General features: G+C 40.3%; 1 long non-coding RNA gene across 2 annotated transcripts; it reads left to right on the top strand.

Moving 5' to 3' along the window:
• The first annotated feature begins 723 nt into the window (after window positions 1–723).
• LOC125904035 (uncharacterized) lies at window positions 724–18,511 on the top strand. Of its 2 annotated transcripts, XR_007451352.1 has the most exons (5): window positions 724–909; window positions 1,055–1,233; window positions 5,986–6,113; window positions 15,221–15,716; window positions 17,386–18,511. It is a non-coding gene; the product is annotated as an uncharacterized LOC125904035 (long non-coding RNA). The 2 variants fall into 2 exon arrangements; XR_007451351.1 differs by having other exon boundaries at window positions 15,221–18,343.
• Window positions 18,512–18,784: the final 273 nt, after the last annotated feature.

Raw genomic sequence — 18,784 nt, 5'->3', positions numbered from 1 at the left:
AGAGCGGAGATGCAAACACGCATCTGGTGGAAATAGGCCATTACTATCTGTCCTGCATCCCTCCCTGTCTCTGTGTCTCTTTCTGTCTCATTGTGTCATAGGGATTACTGTTAATTTATCATGTTGATCTGTTCTGTACGACATCTATTGCACGTCCTCCTCCTCCTCAGTTGCTCTTCCTGAGGTTTCTACCTCTCTCTCCCCCCCCCCTTAACGATTTTTTTCCGGGGAGTTTTTCCTTATCCGCTGCGAGGGTCCTAAGGACGTCGTATGCTGTCAAGCCCTGTGAGGCAAAATGTGATTTGTGATATTGGGCTTTATAAATAAAATTGAATTGTATTGAACTGAATATACTTGAATGGGAAACAGGTTCTAAACAACTAATAAATGTGTGGTTCTCTTTGCAGTTGGGATAAACAAAGGCCCAGTTACTATTTGAGAATTTACATTCTTGATAAGGCATTTCATATCTGTAACCCGGTTAAAAATACCATACCAAAGTTAATGTTTAAAATTGTTAAAACATTAAAAGTATCTTAAATAAGGTTAAAAAGTCAGTTCATAAAAAGATACATCATAAGTATGGTTAAAAGTTGTTTCCTGTAAGATTAAAAAATGCTGTGGAATAAATAAGTTAAACAGGTACGGATGTAAAGATATATGTTGAGTAAATGCTTATTTTATTTTGAGGAGTGTTTTACTTTGAAGGTAGTAACAGGAAAAGGAAGTGGTGTGTGAATGTGTGTCGCTTAATCGGCTGAGTCACAACTTGTAAACAAAGTCCGTGAAAAGTATGTAGTTGGTGTTTTTAGGGCTGCCTATCCGACAGTTTGTGCCTGGACATTCTACATATCTTCTGTGAGGAGCTGAGAACATTTCTACCCGAAGTGTGTTGAACAGTTTTTCATGGTATGTATAATTAATCAATTAGCTGCCACAGGTGTATGGTTAGCAGGGGTGTGCATGCATCACTAGCCAAGTGAATGAACTTTTAGCGACAGAAAAGCTAAGCTAACTCAGTTTACTAACAAGGCTATCTTATCTTATCTACAAGGCATCTTTCCGAAGAGGAGATTTGAGGAAGAAGCAGAAGGAGGAGGAGAAGGACGAGAGGCCCTGAGCTACTGACTACACCGTGAGCCACCCAGATGAAACTCAAGAGTATCCTGATTGCTGACTGCTGGTTCGAGAGACTGCTTCATACCGCCAAACTGACTTCACTGTTTGCTTAAGGTACCATTTTTATTTGTTGGTCTTTTGAGTGAAGCGGCCAGAGTTTTAAGCCTCACCGTACCCAAGCATCCTATCAGGCCTGCAACCCAGGGAAATTTAGAACTAATTGCCGGCGGGTGACTGTGTGTGTGTGAGCTTGGTGAGTGTGGGCCCACTGGTATTTTATTTTATTTTATTTAAAAGAAAAGGGATAATCAAATATTAGTTGAATATTGTGTGTATCCCATTTAAAAGTATTATTGTGGAAGTTTATATGTGAGTTTGGTGTCGAGGAGACATATCTAACTGAAATGCTTCGTGATTTGTATCTTAAAATACTGGATACCTCTGCTGTATTTTAATATAGATGTGCTCTCTCTCTCTCTCTCTCTCTCTCCCCCCCCCCCCCCTCCCCTTCTCTCTCACACACACACACACACACACACACACATTCACGAACACAATGTCTTGGTGAGTACACTGTTGAGTGGCAGGTAAAATGACATGATTGCACACATTTTCCCCTTAAAAACTCTTAGTTTGCTGTTTCTCATTTTTGAAGCTCTGATCCATTCTCATTTGACGCAGCATGTTCCGCACAATAGCTTGTAAGCGACTGTTTGAAAATTATTTTGAACCATGCCCCCTGCACAACCAACACACTGGCAGTCACACATCACAGAGACATGCGCAGCTCTCTGATGGCGGAAAAGCACTACATTGAAGTGGTAAGCACTGCCATGTGAGGCTGACGGCAACCCCTAGAGAGCTCATCCAAATGTTTCAGGCCGCATGCAAAAAATAGCAAATTAATGCAAGTGAAGGGCTTCTGCCTACAGGAGCAGTGCCCTCATTTTTGAAATATCAGTTTTCAATATCAGTATTATCAGAGTCTTTTATGATGAGTTCAAAGGGATTTGATTTCCCTCAAACTCCTTAGATCCACCCATCTAGGCAAATAATAGATATGCAAATGTTCATGCATTCATTTTGCATGCATGCTGTTGTTAAAGAGCTCATTCAGTGTCCTGATGTATAAACTGTATGTTAAGCTCAGTCCTGCAGGGTACCTCTAGGAACTCTGCTATTATTAATGAGTGATTTCACAGAGCACAACGTGCAGTATATCTACATAATGTGCAGAGCTGAAAGTAGGGGTAGGAGATTGAAATGGTGGAAGGGTGTGTAGTACATCGAAAGTGTCCTTCTGTTGCTCCCTCTGTCCATGCGTCCCATTCTCGGGAATCTATCTCAATAAAGTCCTTGAGGGAATTTCTTCAAATATGGCACTAATGTCCTCCTGGGCTCAAGGATGAACTGATTAGATTTTGATGGTCAAAGGTCACTGTAACCTCACAAAACATATTTTTGGCCATAACTTAAGAATTCATATGCTAATTATGACAAAATTTCATCCAAATGTCTAACAGAGTGCCCCAGGAATGAGTCCTAAAGTCCAACAGCCCTAGAGTCCTTGAGTCCTAAAACCCAGAAATAAGTTTGCATTTTAGCACTCATGGTTCTCTTGTCTAGAAGTCAGTGGGTTTTTTTTGCAAATGTTTTTGGTTAAACGTCTGAAGGTCTGTGATTATCACAAGCTTAAGAGACATTCGCGTTTTTTTCTACAACATCAAATACGGCAGTAAGTACTCCACTGTGAATTTTGAAGTTTTTATGTGTCTTAAAAAAGGCTGTTGTTAACAAGTGGCTAAATGTGACTACAGAATGTCATCACACCAAGCTGAGCATGGCTTTACAGACTTGTTAGGTGGTGACGTGGTGGAGGTCATGCAACTGTGATGTAGTTTGTTTAAACCCAAACATTAGCTTTTAACTTCTGGTGATTGCATTTAGACTTTGAAAATCATAAAAGTGGTGTTCATTTATAAACATCATCTTGCTGAGCAAAATGTGTACGAATCATAAATAATGGTTTGCCACAGTGCTTTTTTTTCGTCAGTAATCCAAAATCCAGTGGAAAAATCCCATTGACTTTTTGATGAAGGAACCAGGGCGCCACATTGGCCTACAGAAAACCATCATCCCTGGGGCACTCTATAGTGACATTTTAATGTTCGGCAAAAAACACTTTTATGACCATTATTTAGCATCATTACTCAGGAACAGAAGGGAAGAGATTTGGTCAGATATTGAATTGGTGACACTAATCTTGGGTGACCACCTTGAAACTCTGCCAATTGTATAGATCTTCTGTGTTGCCGTGGTGAAGATGTGTATAAAGCATTTATGTTTTAGAATTTGTAGCTCCTCTGGAGCCACATCCATATTTGAAGCACTGTCAACTATCATAGCTACATATGAGGCTGGACAGACATGGATGTAAACTGTAACTGCAACTTGACTGTTTCACTAACTGTAAGGTGGTAATTCTAGTTTTATAGGATGGCAAAGACATGACCCACTCTACTCTGCCTGACTCTGCCTCTGTTTGTCTTGCCTTGATATTCTTAATAAAATCAATGAGTAAAATCATGAGAATTATTGTGTAATCTGCAGTTTCCTGAGCTTTCAGCAGGAGAAGGCAGTTGTTTTCAGTGAGAAAGATCTAAGTGCCAGGTTTGATTTTGGCATGTCAATAGTGTTAAAGCCCTGAAGGGGCAGCCACACGATCCTACTGAGTTGTGCCGGTTTATTTTTTTCTTTATTATTTGGCATCTTATACTACAGCTTAAATTGCAATGAGCTGGAATGAACTAGAAACATGAAACTGGAAATTATGTGCAAATGCTTCCCAAGAAATATGACCCTAATCTGCCACATCATGGCACTGTAATTAGTAGGGGTGGGAATTGCCAGAGGACACACAATACAATATCATCACGATACTTGGGCCATAATAAGATATTATTGTGATATTGCTATATGCTGAGTATTGTGGTAACATACATTACAGTATATTGGGATTTACTGCCTTTTTTCCAACTACAAATTATTTCCCCAAAGGAAAACTTTGTCAGCATCAGTTTTACCTCATAGATATTTTTTTTTTAGTCTGTTCATCTGACTTTTATCATTTTTATTGCAGCAAAATGTGATGCAAAACAGACAGACTGACCAACACTGTCATAAAACCTGTCAGAATTGCTGCATACACCTGACAAACTAAACTGTTGGCAAATTTAACGCCCCCTGTGAGGCCAGATTAAGCACATGAACAAAACACTATACATGCAGGTATCCTGCTAACTGAATGGCAACACCCATGTGGGAAGCGTTGTCTGTTACAACCACAATCTCCCATGTTTGTGCTGCATTTTGCAGTAGGTCTGCAATGTTTGCTCCGGTGTGACTTATGTGTACTGCTCTAGTTTGGAGAACGTGAGACAGCAGTCGCCAGTTCTCTGTGAGATAATGTGCCCTTATAGTCACATATGAATTCAAGTCCAGGCATCATAAGTTAATGCCACCCTTCTGCTGTATTCAAAGATTCCTCAAGTTTATGCTTCACTTCTCTGTAGAGCTTGGGTACGACTGTGTCAGTAAAAAAATGTTGGGACGGAGTCACATACCCGGGTTCCAGTGTTTTTAGCATGTAACAAAAGACTTGGTTTTCAACAATGCTATATGAAGACAAATTTTTGAAGTTATTCTACTAGCTCTCTCAGAGTTTGATGGTAGTTTAGTTGAGTGCTGGTTGAATTTTCAGCAAAGCAGATTTAGCATTAGCTTGACAGAAGCTAACGCTATCTATGGATGGTGGAGTGTGAGGTGAGCCCTCATGTTTATAGTATTCCCAGAGTATTTTATTCCTCATATGACACTGCTTGCAAATCACGTGTCATATCCAAGTCCTCCTTTCTGCCATGTTAGAAAAATGCAAAACAAGTCCAAATGTTTGATTTAAATGCTGACTGCACATTTCTGATGTCTTTCTCCAGTGCCGCCATCTTTGTTTTGATGAAATTCCTGCTCAATGCAAAAAAAACATCAGCACCATCTAGACTGAAAAAGCAATTGACTTTATTCTTCTAGTACCAAAAGTTGTATTAAAATGTGTATATGAAAAAAATAATAATGTATATAATTTCACAGCCCAGCTCAAGGATCAATGCTTGGCGTCTGTGTATTGATACAATATTGCCAGGCAAAATATTGTGATACTATGCTGTATCATCTTTTCCGCCCACCCCTACAACGCTCCCTTTTATTGTCTAGTGCTCAGTGTCCTCGCTAATTGGAATGGTTAGATTTAGGCACAAGGAGTGGGATGGGTTAGGGTTGGCGTAAGGATGTCAGGGTAAGCCAATTACAGGCACAGTAAAGTAGGCTGTTCCTTCACTGTCCTAGGATTCCGGGCATTCAGACAGCTACAGTTTTTGGGACTTCTGTGTTGGCTTCATTTTTCAGCCCCAGTGGTAGCTGCTTGTTTGTGTTTTATTTCTACTACTATTATTTTTGGTTGTTTTTCTTGTTTATTGTTGGATTTTCCTCTGTTTCCCCCCAGAAGCATAATTAAATGAATTATTTATTTTGGAAATCACATCTCTGTTTAGTGTTTTTGTCTGACCTTTTGAGTCTTAAAGTGGGTTATTTACTAATGAATTCCTGGCAGTGACGTTCCCCTAAGTGGTGCTGTTGACAATACTATAAACCAATATACTATAAATCTAGTGAGGCACTCACTAGCATAAAATCAAACAATGTTAGCTTGCTTGATAGAATTGTTTTTTATAACTGGTATAATTTTCTAAATTGGCTGTTTACATCAGATGAATTGTGGGCGGGAGTGTAATACACATGTTGCGGTTGCAGGCGATAATGGTCAGAAATTCAGCGGGAGCGGGCAGGAGTGGGATGAAGAAAACAGTCCCGGGCAGGGCTCTAACACAGAGCACAGACGGAGCGGGAGAGGCCTCAGTAAGCCAGCGGTAATTTTGAAGGTAAGCTAACAGAAACCAGACAGAAACTAAAGTTGAAATAAAATTCCTATATGCTTAAGTTTTAAAGTCACCACCACAACATTATATGATCCATTTCAATGATGACAAGCTTGCCCAAACTGCCTGTTTAATTCACATCAAGCGCAATACAGTTTTGCCAACAGCCTAAATGATTTAGCTTCTAAAAATAAATAGCACCAAGGCAAAAAGAGATGTAGGAGTTATAAGTCAAAAAGTCTGGTAACCACTGAAAGTTTAATCTTTATTTATAAACTCATTATGCTATCAGTAATCTGAAAAGTAACTACTAAAGCTATAATCTTTTTGGTCGTTTTGATAATAAACATGTTCCTTTGCAACACATACATTTCTATTTCTTCATTTTGTGACCGCAACACCAAGGCCCCCGCTCCAGAAAAGATTTCAGATTTCAGGCACACAAATCTTCCGTGCTCCACATTTCAGGCACAAAATTTTTTCTTGCTTTAACCCCTGAAACATGCAGCAGTATTAGGACTAGCTATCAGAAATAGATATTGAAATTTTAATTTCCCTTTTGACAATATAAATAAAAATAACAACTACATATTTATTATCATAACAAAAAGCTAAAGAGAGAGTTGCATGGCACACGTTTTGCGAGTGTTTACCCATCACACAGCACAGCAAGTAAAAGACATTTATCTGTTGGAGGTGAGCTGTTTGCAAAGGTGCAGTAAGAACCTGTTGCTGCAGCTCGTGATCTAAAGGCCTGTGTCCACAGAGCGTTTTTCTCTGGGTGCCAGCATCTTTTTTAAGTTGTTCTCAGAAAGAAGAGTGTGGCTGCTCCCTGTGCTATGTATGGAAGCCCATTTCCACCACTTGATGGAAAAAAATAAGATCTATTAACTCAAAATAATGACTTACTAAGTCAAAATAATGAGATACCAAGTCCAATAATGAGGTTAATGGGTACAGTTACACCCTTCGACAATCCATACTCTTCATCTCTCAGTCACGATGGATAACATCACTGAGGGATACTAACTCAAAACAATGAGGTCATAACTGATGTACATTGGATATGCCACACACTTTGATGTAACATATGGGTATGTTTGGCTACTTAAGTAGTCTACAAATTACAAAACGTAGTAAAATAGTGTTGATTTTAAGTGTTAGTTTAAGAACATTTAAGTTGCACTTAAATAGGTCAATAATATGCTCATCAGTGAATACAAGTGTTAGTGAATACGAGTGTTATTGAATCAAATTGTTCGCCTCTCCTCCGCGAGTTATGAGTTATGTGAGTTACCATATATTTCCAAATAGTCGCCCGGTGACAAATGACACCGGGCACCTAATAGCCGTCATTTTGACCCCATTTTGCGTATTAAACGCCGGTCAGATTAAACGCCCGGGCGATTATTTTCTCATTCATTGCCTCATGGCTGTCCCTCCTTGAGGGGCTGTTTGCGCTTTTATGCACGGGTCGGTGGTGAAGTGGTGCACATGACTCGTGCTACGGACGGATGGATGGACAGACAGACAGCCACGTATTTAAAACAGATAATACATCTGGCTACATCTTTCCCACATCAAATATCCGTGATCGTCTTGACCCGCGTGCCTAAAAGCGCACACAATTCCGTGTCCTCTCACCGCAATGCTGTGATTTGATGGCCCGGTACTCATTGTAGCTCACTCTTATAAGACCCAATAATAACAATAATAATAATAATAATAATAATAATAAGTTACTGTGGACCTATATGCCATGCCTTTTAACAAAATTACCAGAAGAGTTCTCTGAAAAACAGGTAATGTCAGCCTGAATTACTCATGTGCGTCCCCGGTGAAAATCGCTGACATGCATGGGGGAATAGGCTGCAGCTTCTACAGGCTCGCCATAGCTTACTGTCAGGACTCAGGGACCAGAATTCGGGATGGCGATATTTCGGTGTGTTGGCCTGTAACTGTTGGTTAAATGGCCCGGGTAACTGGGGCTTTACTGGTATAATGCAATAGCACCACCCAGCGGTTAAACCCGTGTACACGAAAAAAATGACCCACTCTAAATGTTTAGAGATTTTTGTACATGAACTCACCCCTACATTATACAGTATTTTTGCACTAAAAAACATACTGGACAGGAACTGTAACCAAATAACGGCCTGGTGCAGGTTGGTTCCAAAAAAAAAAAAGAGCCTTGAGCAAATAGCCGCCTGGTTCTTTTAAATGCCTGGGGTCAAAATCGATTTTGTGAAATAAACGCCCGGGCTACTATTTGAAAAATACGATATCTATGTGTTGTAAAAGCATTTTGCTCTGCTGCTGTAGACAGCCCGTCTAAATGATGTCTTGAAGCCTGTCTGATTGTATGTGGGGTTTTTTCTTCATGTCGGCATGTTAAGCTTGTATTTTCGGTCAGACACTCCAATAAATTCGCCTGTACAGTATTGTACCAAATTGGCCTTTGTTTTACTGTGTTTCATACACCGGACCCCTTGGCTATCTTCTAGAAATGAGCTTGTAATTAATTTATTTTCTTTATTTTCTGTGAAGTTAAATAATGATAATTAAACGTCCGCTTGCTGTCCGTGGTGCTGAAATATGCGCCGAAATAGGTCTGATGTTTTCACTGCTCTCACCAAGTTGTGCATTACATGCAGACATGAGGTATTATGAATGTGAGAAACAGCTTCATGTCCTTTGAAACAGTTTTCAATAGCATAGTATGTACTTCTGACAGGTCAAAGACCAAAGTGAAGTTTTATATAAGTTCATATTTTTGAAACTCCATCATCAGTAGCTCTGTGATGTCACGTCATATTGTCACACCTTAGCTTTTGCTGAAACGACGCTCCTGCCTGGAGGTCTGCACAGAAGACTCCTGGCTCTCCTGACGACCACTCATAATTTAATTCAAATGTAATTTTGGGGAAAATATCCATCTTCTTGGTGTAACGCTAGTGTCAGTTTGTGTCAGTGTAGCGAGTGTGACAGTTGGTTAGCTAATTAACGGTTGTGTTTATATTTTTAACACCTGTGAGCAGAGTGATTTTACTGTTACAAGTCCCAGTGATGTTATACTCTATATCAGCACTCACGGAATGCTTCTCGTCCAGTCAAATTACTCGGTCGGAACTAACTGTTGTATAATTAACTTTATGTCTTAGCCAAACAGAACACTTAAAATCAACACTATTTTACTACATTTTGTAATTTGTAGACTACTTAAGTAGCCAAACATACCCCATACGTTACATCAAAGTGTAGTGTGTGGCATATCCGATGTACATGAGTTATGACCTCACTGTTTTGAGTTAGTATCCCTCAATGATGTTATCCATCGTGACTGAGAGATGAAGAGTATGGATTGTCGAAGGCTGAAACTGTACTCATTCACCTCATTATTGGACTTGGTATCTCATTATTTTGACTTAGTATCTCATTATTTTGACTTAGTGAGTCATTATTTTTGACTTAGTAAGTCATAATTTTGACTTAGTATCTCATTATTTTGACTTAGCAAGTCATAATTTTGACTTAGTATCTCATAATTTTGACTTAGTAAGTCATTATTTTGACTTAGTATCTCATTATTTTGACTTATTAGATCTTATTTTTTTCCATCAAGTGGCGGAAATGGGTTTCCATACATTATTTACAAAAATGCTGGGAGTGCTTTTTTATGAAGCACTAGGATGAAGTGCTCCCCAGCACCCTGCCACTGCTTTTCTGCTGAAGAAAACACGCTATGTGGACACATGCACTAACATCTCACTGTGGCTGTTTCTGCTTTTACTATTCCTCCCTGTGGTATTAGTAGACTTGTTTGTATCAAAGAAAAGCGACTAACAAAGTTCTGCAAATTAATTATCTCTAAATTCTTCACAATAAAAGTCACCATTGTTTTGTTATGTAAAAGCTTATATTGTGAAGCAGCAAAATAAGGAAATACTGAGTTTTCATCAGCAGTAACTTAACATAACTCCTACACAGCTGAGAGCGAACATGAAATAGTAAAATAAAGCAGATATCTTAACGTACAAACAAGGACACAAGAGAGAAACTAAACTCCACACCACAGAGATTCCGTTAGAAGCTACTGAGAGCTGAACACACAGATACTTTTAAAAATGTCTTTCTCTGTGGTCTCCTGCACAGACATACCGCTGCTCAGCAGACATCTGAGACGCACAGAGACCCTGTTCAGGTCACCATGTTTGCACATCTAACTTAGTGAATTAAGGGTTTGTTTGGCCAAACAAGAGTTGGTGAGTGTTAGAACAGTGGAGTAACTAACTAGATGACCAGCAAGACAAACTAAGACAGGTTTGATGAAGTTTTTTTTGTTTTTCTGTTGAGTTAAATTAAGTGTGTTTTACAACTTGGATTGGTGTATGATTGTATCTATCTGTTTGATAAGGGAAACAGGCGTAAGAATAGGACAAAACTGACCAACTTTCAAATTAGTGAATGTGACACACCTTATGGCCTCACTGATGTGTGTTGTCACCATAACAACTAACAACAACTGCTATTTTCTTTTTTACTAGTTCAGTGTCCTTTCTTCTTATTTTGTTTGTATGGCTGAAGAATAGAGAAAACAAACATGATTTGCAATAAAATCTAGATACCAAGATGCCAAGATGACGCCTACTCATTCCTGCGGAGTTGCTCACGTGGCATACGCTAAAAAAGTTTCTAGCTTCAGGGTTTATTTCCATGGTATGTGGCCCACTGAATTTGCGCTGTGGTGTCTCTCTTGCTGGCCCCGCCTATGACTTTACATTATGATGACATTATAGATTTTTAAGTCGCTTTTCTTGGTTCCAGGAAAATGTAAAATCTCCATGGATCAAAAGTTCGTAATTAAAAGTGTCATAATCAACCTTGTTTGCAGTTTGAGGTGTCCTGCCAACAGTTTTACAGATACAGGCTGTGGCTCAGAGGTAGAGCGGGTCGTCCACCAATCGAAAGATCAGCGGTTCGATCCCAGGCTCCTCCAGGCTGCATGTCGAAGTATCCTTGAGCAAGATACTGAACCCCAAATTGCTCCCGATGGCTGTTCCATCGGTGTGTGAGTGTGTTAAAAAACTGAGTAGCAGGTGGCACCTTGTATGGTAGCCTCGGCCACCAGTGTATGAATGTGTGTGTGAATGGGTGAACGTGACTCGTAGTGTAAAAAGCGCTTTGAGTGGTCACTAGATGACTAGAAAGGCGCTAGGCAGGTCCATTTACCATTTACCATATCTCTTTTACATTGGTGGTCTATGGGGAAAATACTTTCTGGGCTGCTATTTCATTGCAATACCGTTGGTGTCCACCGGGAAAAATTGGCTGCAGGACTGAGCATTCCTGGGAGCCTGCAGGGGTTGCATAATTGAATATCATCTTTCAATTCCATCCAGTTTCATTTATAAAGCCCAATATAACAAATCACAATTTGCCCTAGGGCTTTACAGAGCCAGAGAGAGATGCAGGGCAGACAGTTAATAACATTTAGTAATAATGTAACAATAATAATAACATTAATTGTGGTAACATATGTTGCAAGTATATATGAATATATGATAGAATATGTATGTGATAATAATAACCATATGTGTATAATAACAGTAGAAGTATATCTAATAATACCAGGTAGTAGGAGGCATCAGGCAGGACCACGGTAGTAGTACAACCATCTTGGACACATGATGACCATTATAGTAGCTGACCAATATTGTCTTGAATGATTATCTCATCATATTGGCTAAGCAACAGTTTCCCTGTTTTTTTCAGAGTGCTCCACCTAGCAGGTTTCTTATAAACGGGTTAAGGTCTTATCAGGCCAGGTTTTAGGCAGGCATACAGTACAGGCCAAAAGTTTGGACACACCTTCTCATTCAATGCGTTTTCTTTATTTTCATGACTATTTACATTGTAGATTCTCACTGAAGGCATCAAAACTATGAATGAACACATGTGGAGTTATGTACTTAACAAAAAAAGGTGAAATAACTGAAAACATATTTTATATTCTAGTTTCTTCAAAATAGCCACCCTTTGCTCTGATTACTGCTTTGCACACTCTTGGCATTCTCTCGATGAGCTTCAAGAGGTAGTCACCTGAAATGGTTTCCACTTCACAGGTGTGCCTTATCAGGGTTAATTAGTGGAATTTCTTGCTTTATCAATGGGGTTGGGACCATCAGTTGTGTTGTGCAGAAGTCAGGTTAATACACAGCTGACAGCCCTATTGAACAACTGTTAAAATTCATATTATGGCAAGAACCAATCAGCTAACTAAAGAAAAACGAGTGGCCATCATTACTTTAAGAAATGAAGGTCAGTCAGTCCGGAAAGTTGCAAAAACTTTAAATGTGTCCCCAAGTGGAGTCGCAAAAACCATCAAGCGCTACAACGAAACTGGCACACATGAGGACCGACCCAGGAAAGGAAGACCAAGAGTCACCTCTGCTTCTGAGGATAAGTTCATCCAAGTCACCAGCCTCAGAAATCGCAAGTTAACAGCAGCTCAGATCACAGACCAGATGAATGCCACACAGAGTTCTAGCAGCAGACCCATCTCTAGAACAACTGTTAAGAGGAGACTGCGCGAATCAGGCCTTCATGGTCAAATAGCTGCTAGGAAACCACTGCTAAGGAGAGGCAACGAGCAGAAGAGATTTGTTTGGGCCAAGAAACACAAGGAATGGACATTAGACCTGTGGAAATCTGTGCTTTGGTCTGATGAGTCCAAATTTGAGATCTTTGGTTCCAACCGCCGTGTCTTTGTGAGACGCAGAAAAGGTGAACGGATGGATTCCACATGCCTGGTTCCCACTGTGAAGCATGGAGGAGGAGGTGTGATGGTGTGGGGGTGTTTTGCTGGTGACACTGTTGGGGATTTATTCAAAATTGAAGGCACATTGAACCAGCATGGCTACCACAGCATCCTGCAGCGACATGCCATCCCATCCGGTTTGCGTTTAGTTGGACGATCATTTATTTTTCAACAGGACAATGACCCCAAACACACCTCCAGGCTGTGTAAGGGCTATTTGACCAAGAAGGAGAGTGATGGAGTGCTGCTGCAGATGACCTGGCCTCCACAGTCACCGGACCTGAACCCAATCGAGATGGTTTGGGGTGAGCTGGACCGCAGAGTGAAGGCAAAGGGGCCAACAAGTGCTAAACACCTCTGGGAACTCCTTCAAGACTGTTGGAAAACCATTTCAGGTGACTACCTCTTGAAGCTCATGGAGAGAATGCCAAGAGTGTGCAAAGCAGTAATCAGAGCAAAGGGTGGCTATTTTGAAGAAACTAGAATATAAAACATGTTTTCAGTTATTTCACCTTTTTTTGTTAAGTACATAACTCCACATGTGTTCATTCGTAGTTTTGATGCCTTCAGTGAGAATCTACAATGTAAATAGTCATGAAAATAAAGAAAACACATTGAATGAGAAGGTGTGTCCAAACTTTTGGCCTGTACTGTATATGAGGGGGCAGTCATAAATGTGAAGGGGGCATCATGCTCAAGCACATTTTTGCCATAGGTAGAGCTGACAAATAAAGGTCACTCACTCACTCACTCACTTGCAGGATGTGGGGACGCTGTCTGAGTGCCCTATAGAAGGTGTTAAAGCACCATTGTCTCAAATGTGCTCGCCGCTTGTTTTGTTGTTGTTATTGTTGATAACAGTGTTTTCTACATGGAATTGGGTTGTTGTTAACTGTGTGTCCAACCCCCAACCTAAAGAAATGGACTGCACTTTGTCAGGCCTCTACCCTAAGACCCCCTGACCAAAATAAGGTGGCAATCCCTCAGGGAGGAAAACTGAAAAATAAAAAAAACAAAAAATAAAATAAAAATTAAGAAAAAATAAAATAAAAATATCCTTCATCCAGGTACAACCAACATCTTAACATTTATCTTATCGGATGGCCATTAGGCATCTAGACATATGAAATAAATTTGAACCTAATAATTACAATAACCTCACTATAGCCAATATTTACCAAGGCTAGTCTTATAAAAAAAACTTCTCAAACTAACAGAACTAACAAACACAACAGATATAGGCTAGCGCAGAACATTTTATATTTTTTTGTTTTGTTTTGTCATTTTTTTGTTGTTTTTTTGTTAGCAATTTAACAGATTTCTCTTCACTCCACTCTCCTTATGAGCTGATGAAAGCTGCAGGAGTGAAACGTTAATAAAAGCTTTATAAAAATCGCTGTGCAGAACTAGAGGCTGGGCGGGGCTTTATGTATGGGTCTGGCACACACAGGGCATTTGTCCTTAGTATGGGACATGCAGCAGGCACTCATCTCTCGCTGTGCTTGTGTGATTGAAGAAACGTTCGCACTGACAGGCTCACACTCTCACACTGCTCACATTGCTATATTTACTTTTGTTTTTTGTTGTTATCTACATATTAAGTATCTCATGACACGAGACACTACGACGAGTTTAACGGAGTTTCACATTACTGCTGCATTCTGCGTCACTGAGACGAGAAACCTGACGCCGATGCATCTTGGCAAGGGCAATCTGATCTTAAACAACTTAGAGAGATTAAAGGCAACCATCTTCCAAAATTCAGTCACTGGGGTACACTCCCAAAACATGTGAAAATAACTGCCAATCACTTTGGAAGAGCAGAAAATACACCTAGGATCATCAATAACTTTCATCAAATAAAGCTTCCTAGGAGTTAAATATACCCTATGTATATAATTAAAATTTATTTGCTGATGATCAGGGTTTCTGGATGCTAAGCCCACACTAATCCACACTTCAATCCCAGTCAAAAGTAGGTTCCAAATCTGGAACATCTCTCCTCCACATCATGTCTAACGCCAGAGGTCTGTTAGAGTGCTGCAATAAGAACCAGTAGAGTCTCGATGCAAAACCACTTGTGCTCCTAGCAGAGTGGAACAATTTACGAAGTGGATGTGGTGTGAGAGGGCCCTGTAAAGGGACACCATTGTCTTTTAAAGTTGATCTCAGCTGCAAATAAAAGAAAAAGGAGGTACGTGGTATACCATGCTTAATACATATGTTCTGAAAAGTAAGTAACCCTCCCTCCCCATAAATATCACCAAGTGTGCAAATGTTTTTTTTTCCCCAGTCAGGAAAACGAACAGGAAGACCGCCAATCAACAAACTCTCATTGTTAAATATTGGAGAGTGTGGGCCCCAAACAGAAGAGCAACCAACTAATTTCTCCACCCTCCTCCATACGGATCTTTTACCAGTCCGTGGTAGCCAGCATCCTCTTTTACACAGTGGTGTGCTGGGGGGGTGGGGGGGGGGGCTGGATCCAGGCTGGACAAACTGATCAGGCGGGCCGGCTCTGTGGTTGGCATGAAGCTGGATTCTCTGGTGATGATGGCAGAGAAGAGAACACTGGACAAACTGCTGGACATGATGGACAATGCCAGTCACCCTCTGCACACCATCATCAGCAACCAGACTGTTCCTTCCCAAGTGCAGGACTAACAGACTGAAAAACTCCTTTGTCCCTCAGGCCATCAGACTGTACAACTCCTCACTCGAGGGGAGGAGGAGTAGCAAGAAGACAGAGGACAGGAAGGAGCAGTAACTAGAAGCCAGTAGCCACTACAGTAAGGAATATAATAAGGAATTACTTATTTATTCTATGTCTATATCATATCTGTATCATATATATATCATCTAAATCATCAATGTGTCTCTTAGACCCCATCCCAACTAGGCTACTTAAGGAGGTCTGACCTTTAGTTAACGCTCATATATTAGATATGATCAATATCTCCTTATTAACAGGCTATGTACCACAGTCTTTTAAGGTAGCTGTAATTAAACCTCTCCTAAAAAAGCCCACCCTGGATCCAGAGGTGTTAGCCAACTATAGACCAATATCTAATCTTCCCTTTCTTTCAAAGATCCTTGAGAAAGTAGTCACAGACCAGCTGTGTGATTTTCTCCATGACAATAATTTATTTGAGGAATTTCAGTCAGGATTTAGAGTGCACCAGAGCACTAAGACAGCACTAGTTAAAATTACAAATGACCTTCTGATTGCTTCAGACAAAGGACTCTTCTCTGTACTTGTTTTATTAGATCTTAGTGTAGCATTTGACACAATTGATCATCAAATTCTGCTACAGAGACTGGAACACTTAATTGGCCTAAAAGGTTCTGCACAAAGCTTGTTTAAATCTTATTTATCTGATCGTTTTCAGTTTGTTCATGTTCATAATGAGTCATCCTTACATACTAAAGTTTGTTTTGGAGTTCCGCAAGGTTCTGTGCTCGGACCAATCCTATTTATTCTATAAATGCTTCCTTTAGGTAACATCATTAGAAATCGCTCTGTAAATTTCCATTGTTATGCGGATGATACACAGTTGTATTTATCTATGAAGCCAGAAGAAACTAATCAATTAACTAAACTTCATAATTGCCTTAAAGACATAAAAACCTGGATGAGCACCAATTTCTTGATGTTAAATTCAGACAAAACTGAAGTTATTGTTCTTGGCCCCAAACAACTCAGAGACTCTTTATCTGATGACATAGTTTCTCTAAATGTCATTGCTCTGGCCTCTAGCACTACCGTGAGAAACAAACCTCACAGATTTGTTACCTCTAGGCTGGATTACTGTAACTCTCTATTATCAGGCAGCTCTAGTAAGTCCTTAAAAACTCTCCAGCTAATTCAGAATGCAGCAGCACGTGTACTAACAGGAACTAAGAAACAAGATCATATTTCTCCTGTTTTAGCTTCTCTGCACTGGCTCCCTGTAAAACCCAGAATTGAATTTAATATCCTACTGTTACTGTAACTTATAAAGCTCTAAATGGTCAAGCTCCATCATATCTTAGAGAGCTCATAGTGCCATATTATCCCACCAGAACTCTGCGCTCGGAGAAAGCAGGGTTACTCGTGGTCCCTTAAGTCTCCAAAAGTAGGTCAGGAGCCAGAGCCTTCAGCAATCAGGCTCCTCTCCTGTGGAATCATCTTCCTGTTGCGGTCCGGGAGGCAGACACCGTCTCCACATTTAAGACTAGACTCAAGACTTTCCTCTTTGATAAAGCTCATAGTTAGGGCTGGCTCAGGCTTGCCTTGTACCAGCCCCTAGTTAGGCTGACTTAGGCCTAGTCTGCTGGAGGAGCCCCTATAATACACCGGGCACCTTCTCTCCTTCTCTCTCTCTCTCTCTCTTTCTCTCTCTCTCTCGTGTCCTATTACTGCATCTTGCTAACTCGGCCATTCTGGATGTCACTAACCCTGACCCTTCTTCTCCGGAGCCTTTGTGCTCCACTGTCTCTCAGGTTAACTCGTATTGCAGCGGTGCCTGGATAGTGTGACGTGTGTCGTTGTGCTGCTGCCGTGGTCCTGCCAGATGCCTCCTGCTGCTGCTGTTATCATTAGTCATACTTCTACTGTTATTATACACATATGATTATTGTCACATATGTATACTATCAGATATTAATATATACTTTCAACATATTGTACCACAGTAACCAGAACTATAATTATAATATTATTACTTTCATTAATGTTGTTGTAAGCTACTGTCATTACCGTCTGTCCTGCATCTCGCTCTCTCTCTGTCTCTCTCTCTCTGTCTCTCTCTCTCTGTCTCATTGTGTCATACGGATTACTGTTAATTTATTATGTTGATCTGTTCTGTACGACATCTATTGCACGTCTGTCCGTCCTGGAAGAGGGATCCCTCCTCAGTTGCTCTTCCTGAGGTTTCTACCATTTTTTTTCCCCCGTTAAAGGGTTTTTTTGGGGAGTTTTTCCTTATCCACTGTGAGGGTCCTAAGGACAGAGGGATGTCGTATGCTGTAAAGCCCTGTGAGGAAAGCTGTGATTTGTGATATTGGGCTTTATAAATAAAATTGAAATTGAAATTGATATTTATGTTTTGCATATTGTTTTTACTTTTTACGTTTTGATACCCTGTGTGCTCTTTACCCTGTGTGCTGTTATCCAATGCTGCTGGAATCTTAATTTCCCTGAGGGAGTCTTCCCAAGGGATTAATAAAGTTCTATCTGATCTAATGTAATCTAATGTAATCTAATCTAATCTAATCTAATCTAATCTGCAAGCAGCTGTGACCAGGCCCTTGCTCTCCCGCACTATTGCGGCATGCATCACTGAAGCGGTTATGTGAAAACTCAGAGTAACTTAACCCTGACATGGTGTGATGTTTCATCTTCGTACTCCAAGAAAATCCCTATGGGGAGGGTTTTTTTAAAATTTCAAGGGGGACTATAGAAACATTTTGTCCCCCCCATGGGCAACAGCCCTATCAGATGTAAGAGCTTGCCATTCTTGACCTGTGTATCAAGTTCGTGAGGATATGAGGTCGCTGAAGCCATCAAAAAGCCAACTGATTTGGTGGCGAGGGCGGCGTCATAGCTGCCACACCCCTTGACATAGAGAAAAGCTTTTAATAACTTTTGATCAGCATGGTCTCTGGATGATCTGTAAAAAAAATTGAAGTCAATTGGATGAAATCCCTAGGACTAGTTCGTTAAAATACAATATGTGGAAATCACGCCAAGATGACAAATCAAAATCAAAATGGCCAACTTCCTGTTTGGAGTGGACCATTGGTGCCAGAGACTTTTATGTGCGTCTGGACAACATACACATGTGTACCAATTTTCATGTTCCAACTCCAAAAAAAA

Source organism: Epinephelus fuscoguttatus, linkage group LG16, assembly GCF_011397635.1.
Source record: "Epinephelus fuscoguttatus linkage group LG16, E.fuscoguttatus.final_Chr_v1".
Classification (NCBI taxonomy): Eukaryota; Metazoa; Chordata; class Actinopteri; order Perciformes; family Serranidae; genus Epinephelus; species Epinephelus fuscoguttatus.
This window is presented reverse-complemented; position numbering and strand designations above follow the sequence as displayed.